General features: G+C 38.0%; 1 protein-coding gene across 1 annotated transcript in view; it reads left to right on the top strand.

Annotated features, from left to right (window-relative positions):
• Positions 1 to 18,226, top strand: part of gabrb4 (gamma-aminobutyric acid type A receptor subunit beta4) — a 76,221-nt gene that overhangs the window by 19,558 nt on the left and 38,437 nt on the right. The gene's annotated exons all lie outside the window — the stretch shown is intronic.

Genomic DNA, 18,226 nt, shown 5'->3' with positions numbered 1-18,226 from the left:
TAGTAGATAGGGAAAGGTAGTATACATTCAAATAATGTTTATAGTCACAGTGATTGTAAACAGCGCAAACAAATAAAAGGCATCTGCTGTCTTTGCCTGGCACAATGTGCAAATTGCATAGGTAGTGATTAATTAAGTGTACATTACATTTATGAATTTGGCAGACGCTCTTATCCAAAGTGACTTAAAGTGCATTAAAGCTATACAGTGGTTTTCAAACTGTATTGTATAACAAAGACATCTGACAAAATGGAGGATGTGATGGAGAGAAACCATAAACAAATTGGGGAGGGTACAGGGTGTTCACTGGGCTTCTTCGGTGTCTCAGGAACATGTGTCCGTTGTGTTTGATTTGGACAGGATCAGTGAGTCATCGGCTAGCAGCGGAACTCGGCAACCTCTAAAGGAGGAACCGAAGTGATGCTGCGAAAGAGTGAGATTGTTAAGCAGCCCCCTCCCACCCCACCATCCTCAACCCCTCACCCTGGAGACAGCACTTTAAATCTAGCTGTCATCGCCGCTGAAATGGGTTTTATGGTCTCGACTCTTTTCCGTTAACAAAGCTTGAAATGGTGGCGACACTTGAGCAGGGCTGTGAACACGACCCCTTCTCCCTCAAGAGCGAGGATACCGGGCCTTTGGTTATGCCTTGTGCCTCAATATTGAAGCAGACTTGAGCTTTCACATGCAGTAGATGTGCTGATGCTTTAGGCTTGCGACAATTTTGGTGGTGTTTGCTATTGCTGTTATCATTTTGAAGGAGTAGAAGAGAGAGTGTGTGTTTCTCTGTGTATGACTGCCAGTTTAGTTACATACTGTCACCATTGGTACTCCTTGTTAACAGAGTTTGACAGTAACAGACTACATTTTCAACTCTTTACAGGAAACAGTATATACTTATGGCCAGTGGCGGCCAGTGACTTGTATTTCGAGGGTGCACGATGCGAAGCTCGTCATAACATGTATTTAGCCCGTCATGTGTGTGGCTTTTCAGGTCAAAATATATGTTCGCATTATGTAAACTTATGTTCAGGACGTGTGATGTCAAAATACGTGTCTGCTGCAGACACTTCGAAGGGGTTTATAATAGAAGAGACGCTCGCGTTTGCCAGGTACTCACCTAATCTTATGAGAAATCAAAGTTTTGATTTAAGTTGGTGTCTTGCGAGTATTTTGTGAACGTAAGCGTCTCTTTTATCATTAACCCTTTCAACGGGTGTTCACCAGGCACATATGTGACCCGTCACGGAAACCAGGGACTCAAGTCGGCAGCACAAGTTTCGAGAAAATGAGAAACAAAGTTTTTTTTTCGAAATTTGTGATTTTCGTTTTATTGCAGAATCTGTTAGTTGAGATCACGAAGAAGCCTCTCCATGTTTGAGATAGCAGTTTTTGTATATTTAAAAGCGTACATTTTGCGGTTAAAATAGGCTTGTTTTTCCGGAGATTCTAGCGTGCAGCGGGGGGCGTCATTGTCTGTGTGTATATTTACATACTGTATAAGCTTGTGTTTTCGCCTCTGCCCCCAAAGGGAACAGCGTGACTACTAAATAAGGATAGTTCGCCCAAAAATGAAAATAATGTAATTAATGACTCACCCTTATGTCATTCTAAACTCGGAAGACCTCCGTTCATCTTCGGAACACAGTTTAAGATGTTTTATCGTTAGATTTAGTCCGAGAGCTTTCCCCTTCATTGAAAATCTATGTATGGTTTCCATGTCCAGAAAGTTAATAAAAACATCATCAAAGTAGTCCATGTGACATCAGTGGGTCAGTAAGATTGTGTTGATGCATCGAAAATACAGTTTAGTCCAAAAATAGCAGAATTACGACTTTATTCAGTAATGTCTTCTTTTCCGGCTCGAGCGTGAAGTCACGTGACTGTAGTGACGCGCTGCCCTGTTCCTCAGACATGTTTGCTAAGTTTTTTTTTTTTTTCAAACTTATAGCCTGCGTCTCCCCAGACTGTAAAGCTCGGGCGCACAAAACAAAAGAAAAATAAAAGAAGCTGGGGCGGAACAAATAACAGTCAGCCGCATCGTACGTCAGCCGCGTCACTGACTTTATGCGGCGCCGCAGTCGGATGATGTCAAAGTACCGCGAGAGCTCTTCAAGAAATCTTACGGAGTAGTTTAATTTCGACTCGCTCTCGCGGTACTTTGACGTCATCTGTATGTCATCTGTAACGAGCGAGCCATTGGTAACATCTCTAAAGGATGTCACGTTTTCGACGGCGCTGTTTGGATGATCTATTATACTACTTCCCTATTTTAAATACAAACTTTGAAGGCGGGTTCATGTGCGTAACGGAGTGTAAGCTCATATACCCTTACATGTTACGATTTAAATAGTCTTCAGATTATATATTATATTGTATTACCAGACATTCATGCGAAATCTGATGTAAACAATCTATATTTCACGGATTATACGCATTTGTGGACAAATATGGACATTGGATAATCTGAAACAGACTGGATTCGACTTGTGATCCCCACAAAGGTAAAAGAGTTTATTTTTGTTTATTTTTGCGGGTTGTCATTTGGTCATAAAATACTACATATGATGCTAGAACATCTCAAAAATGGTTTTACAGGGGGCATGGCTTAGCTAAATGAGATGTAAATGAGCCCTATTGTCTCCCCCAGCTGAAAAGAAGAGTCCCTTTCGTCTCGATTTTCTCGGTTTGAGTATTTCTGAGTTCCTATATTCAAATGGCCACAACTTCTCCAAATCTTATCAGATTTCCATGTGTTACACATCATTGGAAAGCTTAGAAACTGCACTTTCAGAATCTGTGAATAACTCAAAATGCCCAGATTCGACTTGTGTCCCTACTTTCCGTGACTGGTCACATATTTGACAAGACACATGATGCACATGGTTCACATGATGCAACAAACACATATTTTGACATGACGAGCAACACACATGGCACTCCAAACACACATTTTGAATTTGCACCCCTCGTAAGAGAAGTCACTGGAGGTACTGGTTATAGCCCATAACATCTAATAATGAAATATAACCATTTGAAAAAAAAATGAGCATGGACAACAAATGTACCTGCAATTATCACCCATATACTGGCATGTTGTAAAACGTGCATTCATTTATCTTAACAAACACAGAACGTTTCCCTAAACGGTTATTATTTTTGGAAACAAAATAAGAACGTTCTAAAAACATTCCCTTTTTTATAACATAAAAAGAACCTTCCCAGAACATTCCTTGAGGGTTATTTTTAGGTTTATTTTGATTCCCAAAACGTTCCCTTAACCTAAAGGGTTAATTTACATCAATTTATGAAAGACATCAAGAAAACTTTCCTGGCTAACCAACAGGGAACGTTCTTGGGAGGGAACTAACATTCCCAGAATGTTCCGTGAACCAAAAATTGTTAGTTGGGATGTCAAAGGCTTAAAGAGAGGTTGAAACTCTCTGATGTGTTTTACATTACATCATGTTGCTGCAGTGGCTTGCTTTTACCTTAGGTTTAGGTTGTCATGGACACCAGCACATTCTCCAAATACATCACACGAGCTGTAACCTGCGCCATCTTGCAGATGTGGCATACTGAAACATTGGCCATCGTGAGGTCAGGCTGGTGTCCGTTTGCTTGAGAAGATGGAGCATTTGTCTGAATGTTAACAATAGGATGGGTGTCTGTATGGTGTTTTATGTAGATGAAGAGTTTTTACTGTTTTACTGTTCGACTCTAAATATAAACAGCTGCATAAATGACATCAAGTTATTAGATCTGAGCTCTGGCACGATTAGCGCTCACACATTTGCTCACCAAACCAAACTGAGTCCACCTCTGAAGGTATGGCATGAGCAATCACACTAATTAAACAAACCAGTGGGTTCATTTTTGAATTTGGGGGTCAAACAGACTCTGGTTCGATATGGTATGCATAGTGTCTGCCATGTATAAAGTTTGCAGACATGTGCAGGAATCAAACCTTGACTCTTGCGTTGTTGACGCCTACCAGAGTAACATTAAAGTTACGCCCACACAGTCTGTATTTGGCACACAGAAAACAGATACAGTACAATAAAATGCAATGACCCCCTAAATAGTTAAGTTATGGATTTGATAAACCCGCATGGCTGAAAGTGTTGCTCAACCATGCTGTGCATCACAGGGGACGCGCTTCCATATCCAAGGACAGTGTCGCAAAATCTCCCCTAATTGCTGACATCTCTCCCAGCTGGCATAAAGTCTCTTAATTAATAATGAATACACCTACAATGCTCCAGCTAGTCTCCCTATTAATTAACTTGACTCCTGCAAGCAGCCACACGGCTTGTCTCCCCTGTGCCGGTACTTAAAAGAAAGGGTCTTTTTGGCATGTGTGGGCCGAACATGCATCGTAGCCGAATGCTATCACCAGAGTGGGACGATAAATGATAACTGTCCCAACGCCCAGAGAAAGCTTTCTGATTTATGACGAGAAAATGCATTCCACTTCGCCGCAATCTTTTTAACCGGAGTACCGTGCTTCGAGTGCATGTGTTGGAAGGAGAATAAGGAGGCCTATTAGCAGGCACATAACCGCAGAAAGCATACTTCATTGTTCACGTAAAAACGCACGTTTCAGCAGCCCGTAGGAGACACGCCGCAGGTGGCGGCGCAACACAATAACCTGCATCCCCGTGGGACGCTCGCGAACCCTCGGGTGATGGATGGGGAAGACTAGTCCTTGGGAACCGGTGGGGATCCGTCAAGGACAGGATACGGCCGGGATGCGATGGTCTCAGATAAACACACAGAAAGACATGTCATTTATTGCGAGCCCTAAGACGGATGTGACGGGCTCAGCGGCCAGGAAGCGTGTTTAAGAACCCATTTCATTATTATAGCTCAAAAGAGCCTCTGGGAGCCATTGACCTTCCGGATGAAGTTGGAACGGTGACACTACACCATCTGAACACGAACCCACCTAAGTAAAAGATACACATCTCTGATTAATGTTTATTAATACGCTCTAAATCCTAAATATAACAACACCTCTAATGACATTATATCATACTTGGGTAACACTTTACAATAAGGTTGTATTTGTTAAGTAACTGATAATTTATAGACCACTTTCGTGTTTGCAAACAGAGATGACATTTTTTGTGGGCGGAGCCAAACTGGTTGCAGAAAGTAATATCTCCGCAGTGGCGGTGAGAAGTGTTTTAGCATTAAACCGTGATTGTTATGGATCTGGTGTTCTGCCGAAGTCTGATTCCCCTATGTTTACCTTTAGTACAATGTTTTAATCACGTTATGTTTATTTTTTAGATAAATAAAACGTTTAAATGGCTTGGCTACTGATATGCACTGTATGTAATATATATGTATTGTTCTTATTTGCTAAATCAATTATTTTTACAGTCTGAATCGCTAAAGTATATATAAAGCAATACTATCATGTATTTTACATAATAACGTTTAATAAATATTTCATAATTTTCCTGTTTTCTATTATTTCTTCCTTATATTTATAGCCTACATGTTTGTTCTAAAACTATTATAAAAGTATTATATTTACACAGAAATTAAAAAGGCCTGTTTATATATAAATAACACTTTACATTGTGTGTGTGTGTGGGGGGGGGGGCTATATTTATATATTTATTAAGTATGCAAACATAATAATTTTAGAACAGGAAGAAGACATAAGCTAAGATATAAGGAAATAAAAAGAAATAATAGAAAACGACAAAAAATATGAAATATAAAAATTTGTGATATTATTGCTTTTTCTGTATAAAAAACATTTATTCTAAATAAATTATAAACATAACATGAGAAAACGCTATAAGACACACATAGAGTGAACAGACTTCGACAGAACACCGGACATCTTCTCTATTAATTTCTATTTTAATTATTAAAAGATTTCCAGATGATTTCATCGCTCCAGTCTGTCCGTTTAAGGGCCTTTTGCAAACATAAACACCTACGTTTATCTTCAAATGGTGTCTTCGACGATGGTATTCTATAAAAATGAAAGCCATCTTTTTTGGCATTCCTATTGTGACACTTAACAGCACAACAGGACATTTTCTAGTGAGTTATCTTGCTCGTTTCACTTGTGTCTTATTCATTTCCACTGTTTTTCTGCAACCACATTGCGCACGCAGCTTGCAGTGACGTAACTGTGACGTCTACTCCAAATTGGTCTAGAAGGCGGAAACCTCCGCTTGAGAGGAGTCCAGAGAATGCCTTCGAGCGCCCACTACTCTTTTTCTATAGCGTCGCTGACAGGGCAGCCAGAGCTTTTATTGACACTCTTGCCAGTGGCGGTGTGAACGCACAGTACCTCTGTTACTACCATTAAAGAAATGAAGTAATTTCACAGAAACAACATGGTATTAAGGCTGTAAAATACAGTATTGCCTGTTCCTACTTAATTTCTTATGGCGAGTTCAGACTGCACGATTTTAGCCCTGATTTTGACTCGCCGACAGGTTTTGAGAAATCGCAGACAAATGCCCGGAATCACAGGCAAATCGATGCTCGTGCACGCAAGTGAAAATAACATCGGCGATGACCTACGGCCAATGAGAGAGCAAGATGCAGGGCAGCTGATAGTTCGGGGAGGAGTCTCCCCAACCATTTCCTCCTTCATAATCTTTATTTCTTCTTCTTTCTGCTGCAAATGAGCGCACATGCAATTTGTATGGTAAGGTTCTTGCGGGCTACCATTTTTAATAATATTCATAGTCTCAAGTGAGAACTTGCATGCATGACCTCGCGTTGTTTCACTTCTCGCGTGTGTTTGGTTGTGAGACGTAGTTTGCAGACCGGGACAGAGTTGTCGCCGATTCTTCCTATGGTAAAGTCATGCAGTGTGAAAACCCCTGTTGCCAATCCAGCATTCAGTCTGAACAGCAGCGACTGAACGCTACCCCAGATAGTCATGCGGTGTGAAAACATCTGTGACCCGACAAGTTTGAAAATCATGCAGTCTGAAGTTGACATTAGCTGTGTTGATATACCCATAAAGTATACTTCTAGTGATGCTCAGTGTTGTTTCTTTGTAATTACCTTGAAATAAACTAGGTAGTTTTTAAAAAAAACTACACAGTATCAGGGCTGTAAAATGCAAAATCATCTATTTCAACTCACAAGTTACTCACTTATTACCATCTGCTTTGTGAAATAGGCTACGATACAGTATGATGAAATTGTTCAATTCAACAGACAAATACCGGCTGCAGAACTTTTACTGACTAAAATTTTACTAACTTTATGCTGCTTCTTTTACAGTGTGTTACAAACTTAAATGATTTATTAGTACGGCTACTTTTGGCAATTCTATGCTTTTCATATTAGCATGGCCTTTTATTCTGACCACAACCTTTTAATAGTGTAATGGCCACTATAAAAACTGAAGTCATTCAATTTTACATCAATAAACTCCAAACAAACTGCATTTCTCTAGTATGACAGTTACAATATTATTGCTTCTTTATAGCTCAGTGGTAAAATATTGTGTTAGCAGCGCAAAAGGTCATGGGTTTGAACTCAGGAAACACACATACAGATAAAGATGTATACCTTGTAATGCACTGTAAGTCATTTTGGATAAATGTACATATAAAAACCTCCAGACAAGATTGACTTGTTTTGTTATAAATGACATGACATACAGCGGCAATTTATCAGACAGTGTTTAGATTAACCCAGGACTAGGCCTTAGTTATTATATATTAGGAAATTTAAGTTGTTTTTACAAACAACCTTACAAAAACATTACTGGTGTTCATCTTGAGACAAGACAATGGCACTGGTATATGTTAAGATACATTTTTTAGACAGCTCAAACATGGATTTTAGTCTGGGACTATTGGGAAACCGCCCCAATAAGTGAAATCTGTAAGGTGGCAGTCCTGTAATTTTCCATTATCTTGCAATAGATGTTGGCTGAGTAAGGCTTTGTTACCTTACTTCTTTTTCTAGCTGATGTGTGTTTCTGCAAACGCGCAGCACCATATGGCTACCTGATGACTTTCTTTTAACATGTCCTAAAACTCACTGTACACATTTATCACTTTGTTTTTTATCCTCAGATTTTGAGGAGTGCTGTAATTCATCAAAAACTACAAGGGTCTGCAAAAAATGTGCAAACTGCAGGCAACAATGTACTTACTGATCTGTAAACAGTTTATAGCATTGTGCCTTTTAAATGCACAAACAGTATATGCTTATGCAGGATGAAGAGACGCTCTTCGAACATTTGTGTGAACGCAAACAAAATAAACAAAAAAACAAAGCTTATTTAACATTTAATATAATTGTGTGATATTGTTTTTTTTTTATTTTATTATATTTTACAGTCAGAAGGGTGTTGTAAGGATTAAAATGATTATCAATCGTTATAAATAATCTTTTTTGATATTAGCTAATGGTTTGTCTTATTATTCATCCTGCTCTATTGTTAGTGTTCTTGTTAGTGTGGGTGTTTCCGAAGACTATTTAAACATAAAAAATAAGCTTTCAGCTCTGACTCACACCATCCGGTGACACATTTAATATTTTTTATTCAACAACGTGTTAATAAGTACAAATGTCAGATCGAAACGTGCTCTTAGTAATACGCGTGTCCAGCATTTGACAGAAAGCACAGAACGGAGTCAATCTGCATGTGTTCCTTATCACAGAAAGGGCCGTAATGCCGACGTTTGACCATTCACGGGAGGAGGACATATTTTTTTGAAGCAGATTGAATACAATGTACAAGAAGCACTGTGTCTCCCGTTGCAATGTGAGAGTGACAATGCTGCCTTGTTGCTATGGAACCCCTCTGTTGCTAAGCAATGAGTTGATGATGAGAATTTTGAATTGGGTGGAAGAGTGGTGTTTTCTTTGCCACTCGATTTCTCCATGTATGGTGCTGACTGCTCTCGCTGTGCGTGACTGCGATGATGAAACGTGTGCGACGCTGTTCTTTCTATTGCATTTACATGCATTGTGTCTATACCACTAGGAATTAAACACACATATACTCGTCAAAAATGTGTTTATTTTTAATAATAACACAAACATATAATGAAATTTGCTCAGAACAGCAGGACAATGTTCTAAAGATATCGTGTCCACCGTTTACATCATCTATAATGAAACATATCATTTTTCATCAGACGACATTTTAATATAAAATTATTTACATGAAGAAAGGAAGTCATAAACATTTGGGTGATTCTAGCAAAATTAGACTTATGAGGTGTCATGAAACATTTTGATAAAAAAGTAAATGCAAAGTAAGAGTATTACAATAAGAAGCATACAGTTACAAACATTTCTTCATGTACTATTTTGAACAAGATTTCAAATGACATCATACAAACCAATTTTATAGTTTTTTTCCACATTTAAGGGGAACATTTTCATTACCGCAACGTGTCTATGACTGGATTTGGGTTCTTTGACATGGAAATATTTATAATTAAAAAATCTAAACAATAAAATGCTTCAGTGCATGTTATCCTTTAAACATTTACAGTAAAGAAACACGTGATCATTGGTAAATGTAGAGACAATAATAAGGAATATAAATGTGTCCAAGACCAATTTTCTCATCCTCCGCAACAATTTTCAATCATTGTTTAAGCCCTCAAGGAACTAACATTTTACAAAACGATTTGTTGGAAGGGACATAATTGACTGTGACACTCAAGATGGATACCAAATAAGCCGTTCTTATTTTTTCTCTCCAGATAAAAGTTAAAATTTTGCTTGTCATAGTACCTAGACAACTTTTTAGTTCTCATTACCGAAACATGAGTTTGTAAATGCATATATTTAATGTAATATCATGTTGCGGTAATGATCATTTTTGATAATGATAATCTAAAAAATATATATAATATAATATAATAATATTTGTTTAATTCTCTACAAATAATGGTTATAGTAAGTTCAGACCTTAATCTTATATGTACAAAAAAATTGGGCTTCAAGGGCTTTAAAAAAGTTCTGATGCTGGATACCTTCTAAATCTGGATTTCGTGAGAATCACCCATATGGGATGACGTGACAGTGAAGAAAATTTCAAAAATTTCATATTACTTTAACGCAAGAAGCACAAACACTAATATAATGTGACCCCACAGCATCACATAGGGCGCTCTGGTGCATGACACATAATCATACCTACCATAAGGGACTCCTCCTGACCCGTAGGTGTGTGTTTGTTAAGCACAAACTGAGACCTGCTTATATTACGCTCCGTTACAGCATGATAGCTCATCAACTCCTAAACTAATTGGGGCAATAAATCTTCAGCAATCCACTGTTATGTCAAAGACGTACGCCTATACATCATCGGGACGACCGCTATGAGTTTTCTTCACCCCCCACTAGTAAGCACTTTTGGCTCTCTCTAAAGGAAAAAGGTGCAGCACAAACGCCAGGCATTACCGTCATCATTACCTGCAGAAAAGAAACATTGCTGTGTCAGTGAAACCTGCTTAGGGAACAAGCAACGACCTGGGACGTGGTATCCTTGGGACTTCTGTTCCGTCAAAACTGCTTGTTTTGTCGTTTCTACTTGCCTTTTCAGTTTTTGCTTGCGCTGGGGCCCGGCTCCTCTGGTTTGCCCACAGTTTAGGAAAACCAAGGCATTATGGGAGCGAAGCAATCGTCTGAATGGAGTCAGCATCTCTTGAGATGCCACCTGCCTTACATTTGTCATTTAAATATGTACACAGATGATGGTACCATCTGCTAGCGGAGACACAGATGAAAAAATAGGTGGAAACACACTGAATTGTTGAGGTGGTGCTGCGGTTTGTGGGGGCGCACATACGCCTGGAGCATTAAACAAATAAAATGTCAGAGTATGCAGAAGAGAAAGAAAGTAATCAAATCTTCAATTCCTATTAAAAATCTGACATCTTCTGGTTGAAAAAATCTATCAGTTCGCTGTTTAGAGGAATCAGCACACTTGCTTTTTTGTATTTTCAATCTAAGTTGTCAGTGTCATCCTATGCAGTCAGTGCAAATGTGCAGTTGTTTCATTATTATTATTTTAAATTAATGCTAAGGTATGTTTTTTCTAAGTACTACCTACATTAAATGGAAGTTTCAAAAAAGATTTGCTGAGTTCTGCATCTGTCATTGGTCGATTAAACAGGTAGTCCCGCCCCATACCACGCCATTGGTTGAGTTGGGAGGCAAAAATAAATTGAATAATGTTTTGATATCATCAAATGAGCTCAGTGTTTATGCTTTTCATCTATACATCAAACTATAAATTATTATTTATAATCTCTGCATGCTAAAATACTGTTTTAAAACTAATAGTAGGGGAGAGCGGGGCACAACCTAACGCTTTTTGACTTTTTGGCTCTATCATTCAAAAAATATTTAAGTTAGATTAATCATTTTTTTACACAATCAAGACACACCTCTCTGCTACAAATGAACACTTAAAGTTTGTTTGTGGGGCTGACCTACCGTTATTGTACAATAACACTGAAAGTGACAGTAGTGCAAATGTTACAACTTACCCCATATGTGGTGTTCATTGTAACAAACAAAGGGTTTGTTGTAACACCTGCTAGAAAATGTGGTTTAAACACAAATAATTCAATAAAATTCTGTCTATATACTAAAGGTTGATATTGTTTATATATCTGCCTACAATAGATAGATATCCACTAATTCATTCATTCATGATCATTCATCTAACCATCCTTGTATTAAGCATCAATGCATATAAATAGAGGGCTGCGGAATTAAAGGACAAGTTCGGTATTTTAGACTTAAAGCCCTGTTTTCAGATTGTTTATGGTGAAATAGAACGGTTTTGACTGAAATTTCGACATTTGCGGCTGCCCTGAGAATTTTCGGATGTTTGTGTTTCGCCTCAGACCTCTACAATGGGTTTAATGGTGCACTGGAACAATACTTCCTAAAATGCATTAAACTTTCGTTTACAAAGACGTGAAACTCACCGAGTGGTCAGGGGTGTTCACTGATATGCTCACACAAAAATCGCTGCAAAAGATGCTTTCCAACAGCTGTTTTAGCATTCGTTGATAACTTGTGGACCTATTTTTCCAAACGCCTCACACCCGTACATTCTTCCGCTTAGAGCTTGAATAATAGACACTCCAGCCCAGGTGGTGGCGCTAATCCGCCATTGCCAATTGCAAGAATAGAAACAAAGTTCCCGGCGCGGAGTAATACCGTACCTCACAGGACATCTAATACAAGTCAATGGAGTTGGTAAAAACTACGATAAAACCTGTTGGAATGTGTCTTTTGCAGCGATTTTTGTGTGAGCATACCAGTGAACACCCCTGACCACTTGGTGAGTTTCATGTCTTTGTAAACGAAAGTTTAATGCATTTTAGGAAGGATTGTTCCAGGGCACCATTAAACCCATTGTAGAGGTATGAGATGAAACACAAACACGCGAAAATTCTCAGGGCAGCCGCAAATGTCGAAATTTCAGTCAAAACCGTTCTATTTCACCATAAACAATCTGAAAACAGGGCTTTAAGTCTAAAATACCGAACTTGTCCTTTAAGACAAAAAATTATAATTGTGAGTTATTTCCTCTGATATTATAATAACAATTATCATCTTGAATAATAGTATGTACTACGCTGTGTTACAACCCCACTGTGTAAAAATGTTTTCAATCCCAGCTATCAGTTACTAAGTGTTGCTGACATGTTTCAAAATGCTGTTATGTTTTAGGTAACAAAACAGTGATTCAAATAATATAAGGTTGGATTTGGTGACTTACACACCCAACTCAGAAATCGAAAAAAATAAGATGAAGAAATTTACTTTTATGCCTCCAATAACACAATTTGTTCAATACAGTATCTTATCCAAAACACATCAAAACTTTTTACAAATTCACAGGAGATCATCTTCTGATAGTAAGAGAAAAAGACCAAAAGCACAAATTTCTTCGCCTTACAATTAACCCCTCGTTAGTTTGGGCCCCGCTTACCCTTATCTGATATTTATGCTTTAGTTGAGTTTAAAAAACTGCTAATAACCGATGTTAGGTTTTTGTTAGTGACATTTTTACAAAATTTTCAAATTCTTTGCTATTTCTGTGTTTCATTTTTTTTTTATTATAAAAAAGTAAAAAAAAATGCTGTTGGCACTGAAACAACATGATCTCACAGAAATTTGTGTTAGTCACAAAATTTTTTTTGTGTTTATGGCATAAAATTCAGCTTTTTTGTGCCTTAAGCATGCATATCTTTTTTTATGTCACCAGCACAAATTTTGGCACGACTTTTTGGTGTCATCTTATGTATTGTTTATCTTTTTTTCTATTTTTAAATCATTGTCGCTTGGGGTTGAGGTTAGATTTGGGGTTTGGGTTATGATGTACTTTTATGTATTGGTTTCTACTAGGGATCGACCAATATGGATTTTTTTAAGTGCCGATGCCGGTATCGATTTATGTGCCGATTTTCTTAAGCCGATATTTGGAGCCGATACTGCTTTTGCTCACTTAATTTACATCATAAAAATGACACAATGATGCCAAATGTTACAAGTCTCAATTTAAACAAGTAACATTTATTGAACTTAAAAAAAAACTATATTTAACAAATAGTAAAAAAAGGCGACGGTGCTATGGAACCATGAACTGCACTCTCCACAATGACGAGGAACTATCAGCAAAGGATATTGATTTCTGTTACTTTACTACTACAAATATATAAAGAGATGAGAAATTAAAACTCGCTTTGTGCAGCTACACTGTAAAAAAATTCCGTAGAAATTGCAGCTGGGTTGCCGGTAATTTACCGTAGATTTACATTTATGTTATTTACTGGCAAGAGTTTGTTCAAAGTTAAATGAACATTAAACATTTACAAGTCTTTGTCTTTACAGAGTAAAACTAAAAAAACAGCATCAAGCAAAACATTCTGGGAAAGAAAATCTGAAGCAAAAAACAGAAAAAGATTGATGATGATTTCTGGTTCCCAGAATGCTTTGCATGAAGCTGTAATTGTATAGTTTTAGTCTGTAAAGATAAAGACTTGTTAATATTTAAAATGTATTTAACTTTGAACAAACTCTTGCCAGTAAATAACATTTAATAAAATAATAAAATCTACGGTAAATTACCGGCAACCCAGCTGCAATAACATTATAATTTCTACGGAATTTTTTTACAGTGTATGATCAGCTGTTAGGCAGAGCTTTCGATGTTGTCATGGAAAGGTTGGTTGTTTTAAGTCACATGACCTGCAATCGCTTGTGGCTTCCAGCACTCTGTCTGTAAATAATGCCGAAAAAAATAGGCGAACACAGCAGCCACATATCAGCTGATACACATAAAACTCGCAAATATCGGCCGGCCGATATCGGTCTATCACTAGTTTCTACATGTTTTTCATCCACTTTTAAAACTATTCTCGCCTGCAGTTGGGGTTAGAGTTGGGGTTTGGGTGTCTAAAAATGTAACAGAAAGTGATTCTAACCCCAACTTCAAGCGACTATGGTAGGAACATTTAAAAAAAAAAACAATACATAAAATGAAACAAAAAGAAAGTCGTGCAACGCACATGAAAAACCATTTATAGAAATTTGTGCAAGTGACATGAAAAAGACATTTGTGCTCAAGTCATGAAAAAATCTGAATTTCGTGCCATGGACACAAATAAATGAATCAAATTTTGCGTGACTTTAACAGGACTTTCCGTGAGATCAGTCTGCACTGAAACCACGCCCACTTGTGTGAAAGCTGCAGTCTTTCTCAAATTTCAAACACAGCTACAACCCTAATGTATTTTTGTGATTGTGTAAGGAGGCGGGACTATGCTTAGTTTCTCTATTGTGTCATCGAGCCACAGTTTTCGCCCCACCCAAATAATTCTGAACTCTGAAATGGTGAAAAACTGTTTAATGGTGTAACTCCACAATTCAGTACACAGTTCAGTCTTTGTAATGTGTTTCAGCAACACATTTCTAACATTTAAAATCTATTAAGAAACAATTTTCTGAAATGACTTTAAATGAGAATGAAATTCAGAACAGGCACAGGAGAGCAGGGCCATAATTATTACAAATAACCCCATGGACTTTCATTGATTTGTGAATATCTAATGTTAAATGTGGTGGTGTGGGACCCGGCAATAGTATAAACTGCTAATGAATTTATTAGGTTCAGCTCCAAAGCTCTGTAGCCTTTGTGTGGTAATATTGAACAAGCTGTATCAAAGACATGGCTATAGACAGCTAAAACCCAGATTAAGCCTAATGTTTCTTCCCTTTGTTTGGTCTTAAATTAAAACCTCAACAAATTGGCAGCATCTACTGTCAAAACATCAATAGACCTCGATGTCCTGCACGCTCACGTATCAAAACCAAGCAGAAACCTGAGGAGGGACTGGCAGATAATCAAAGACCGGGAGATCTTTCACTGGAGCTGAGCCTGACACACACACACACATGCACACACACACTTTTTATACAGTACACTCCATCAATTCTCAGTGAGTTATTTGCTTATGCTGGAAGAACACTCTAAAGTAAGTGTCTGAGGTCAGGGGAGTGATGTTTTAAACAACATCAGGTCACATGTTGGTTTCCACAAAGCTCTTGCGTCTATTAATATGATAATTATGAAAAACACACAACCTAGATCACAAAACTCAGGCCTTACATGAAACTAAAGGGCGAATGGCATAAAGGTTCATTTGTACATGTATGCCAGTGTATGCACACCATCAGGGGCGTCACTAGCAAATTTGGGCCCTGTGAACGTCCCTGCACACAGTGGAACACGTAGCCTAGCCAAGCATGCATCGTTGAACGCATGCAACACGTCTCCTGGCCTACAGGGGTCAGTAAGGAGCAGTTAAAGGCGTTCTAAGCGAATCTGCGAGACGTTAGTTTTTGTTGATGTTTGAATTGTTTTCAAACAGACGGAGCGTAGCTAACTCCACCCCCTCCCCCTCCCTTCCGTGCTTTCATGAACGTGCCCAACCCCCACCCCCAAATCCTTTTTGTCGTTTATTGGCTGGAACCATTTGTTTTGTTTTGTGGTGCTAGGTTTGGCCACTATGTTGATATTGCCGTTTGTGTAGCCTGGGCTGTCTACAGAGATCGCGTTTTTTTACAGTTTGATCAGCGGACAGGCAGCAAGCAGATAGTGAGGAGATGTTTGCTGTATGTAACAAAAAATGTTTTATGGTCTAAAACGCGTCAATTCGCTTAGAGCGCCTTTAAGTTAAAACCCATGTAAACATCTTTTACTCTTTCAAGGTACAGTTTTATAAATGACCCAATCTCTCACACAATAAATGTCCTCTGTTGTTGATGTACCTTGAATGCATTCTGGTCCATTTTGTTTATGCAGTTTTTCATCGTCTACCATGTGAATCGATTCCCCCGGGCAGGGTTGCCACCTTGTGGATAAACCAATTACTGCACGAACATTAAAAGTGCATGTGCGGTTACAAAAGAAATGTCAGTGCACACTTTAGGCTAACCCTCGAACTACACTTAGGATTTAATGGTCACCCAATGCCGTATGATTAATTAACATTTGTTATCAAGATAATCAAGAAGTGGAATCCAAATCTTATCAAAATGATCCAATTTCTTAACCATTCTCAATCTTATCAATTTTATCCACCTGAGTTTAACAATTAGGGTTTCTGTATTTCCAAAACCTTAGGAGAACAAGTTCCTTTGCAACAAGTCTTGTAATTAAAATTTAAAAAGTGAAGTAAGTTTATTTGCATCTGCCTCAGTTTTATAGAGGCCCGGGTCAAAAATATGTAGCGTCAGGTGCGTGCGGGAGATCTCAGGCCTCGCTGGGCTGGCCAATGAATGTACTTTGACATCTCATGTGAAAAACTTGCTGGTTGCCTTCACAAAGCTTCACAGAGCCTCTCTCTCTCTCTCTCTCTCTCTCTCTCTCTCTCTCTCTCTCTCTCTCTCTCTCTCTCTCTCTCTCTCTCTCTCTGCGAGCATTTAAGACTGAGACAGGAAAACATGTCAGCTGTGAAAGGAAGGGGGTGAAAAGTAGCAATGCACAAAGAAGATGGAGTAGATACAGAGAGATGGAGGCCTGCACTCTCAGTCAAGTGCTCAGTTAGTAAATATTTCAAAATGCAGCATGTAATTTCAGATTTTTTTACCAGTGTTTCTGGATGGCATCTCAGAGATATTTTAGGACGGCAGAGAAGATGGATGATAAACAAAGAAAATGTCAGTGTGGATATACTGAAATTATGTGGATATTCTGTTTCTTAAACAGAATTGTTGTCTTGTTTTGCGGTACAAATATCTAATATTAAAATTTCCTCACCGTTTTTTCTTTTAGTTTAGTGTAAATCATATTTCATCATGTTTACAGAGTTTTCATGGATTTGCAATAAAGCATATGAAACGTCTTAACTCTTCAACTAACAAAGGACAAATGTATATTTTTAAATGAACAATAACCAAGATCTAAACACAAAGAGTCTGTTTGTATAATGTTACCAGTTTGGAGATGGACCCTGATTGAGTATCACGCTGATGTTGTCTTTATTTAGTCTTCAGCCCTCCAGATGTCACACCAAACACTCCCGGGCCAAAAATAGGATGGCAATGCTTTGTAAGACAGTTTTAACATACACTGGTACTTTCTGTCTCTAGATTCACACAGAAACAGCTCGGATGGAGAAATGAAATAGTAAGAATTTACATATAGATACTTTCTAACTGGGATCTGAAATGAATGAGGTTACTGGCCTCACTTAATGATGCACTTTATGGGATGTCATAGCCTAATGGTTATAAAGTCAGGATTTTAACCCAAAAGTTGACTGTTTGAATCTCACGGTCGGCAGGTGCTACTGGGCAAGACACCTGTTTCCCATTGCTCCCCGTGCACTGCAGTGAACTGAGTTAAATGCAGTTTGGGTATTGGTTACCATACATTGATCACTTTCAGGGCTTTTGTGTTTTTGAATAGAATATTCATATTAATGAAGATATATTAATATTAGAATAAGAGTTACTCTTTGTGACTATAGGATGTTTTCATACACCTATTTTATTTTATTTATGTAGTATAATTTGTTTGGTATTACTGGCACCAAAAAGAATTGCACAGGTGTGACAGAAAGCACAAACATACTTCGGATCTCAGGTTTATTTGGTTTTAAATGACAAAATATTTTTTATTGTTAGTAGAACATAGACATAGTTCATAGACTTGTTAGTGTAATGAGCTATACTCTTG

Source organism: Paramisgurnus dabryanus, chromosome 18 (assembly GCF_030506205.2).
Source record: "Paramisgurnus dabryanus chromosome 18, PD_genome_1.1, whole genome shotgun sequence".
Taxonomy (NCBI): Eukaryota; Metazoa; Chordata; class Actinopteri; order Cypriniformes; family Cobitidae; genus Paramisgurnus; species Paramisgurnus dabryanus.
Note: the sequence above shows the minus strand (reverse complement) of the source record. Positions and strands in the feature narration are given on the sequence as shown.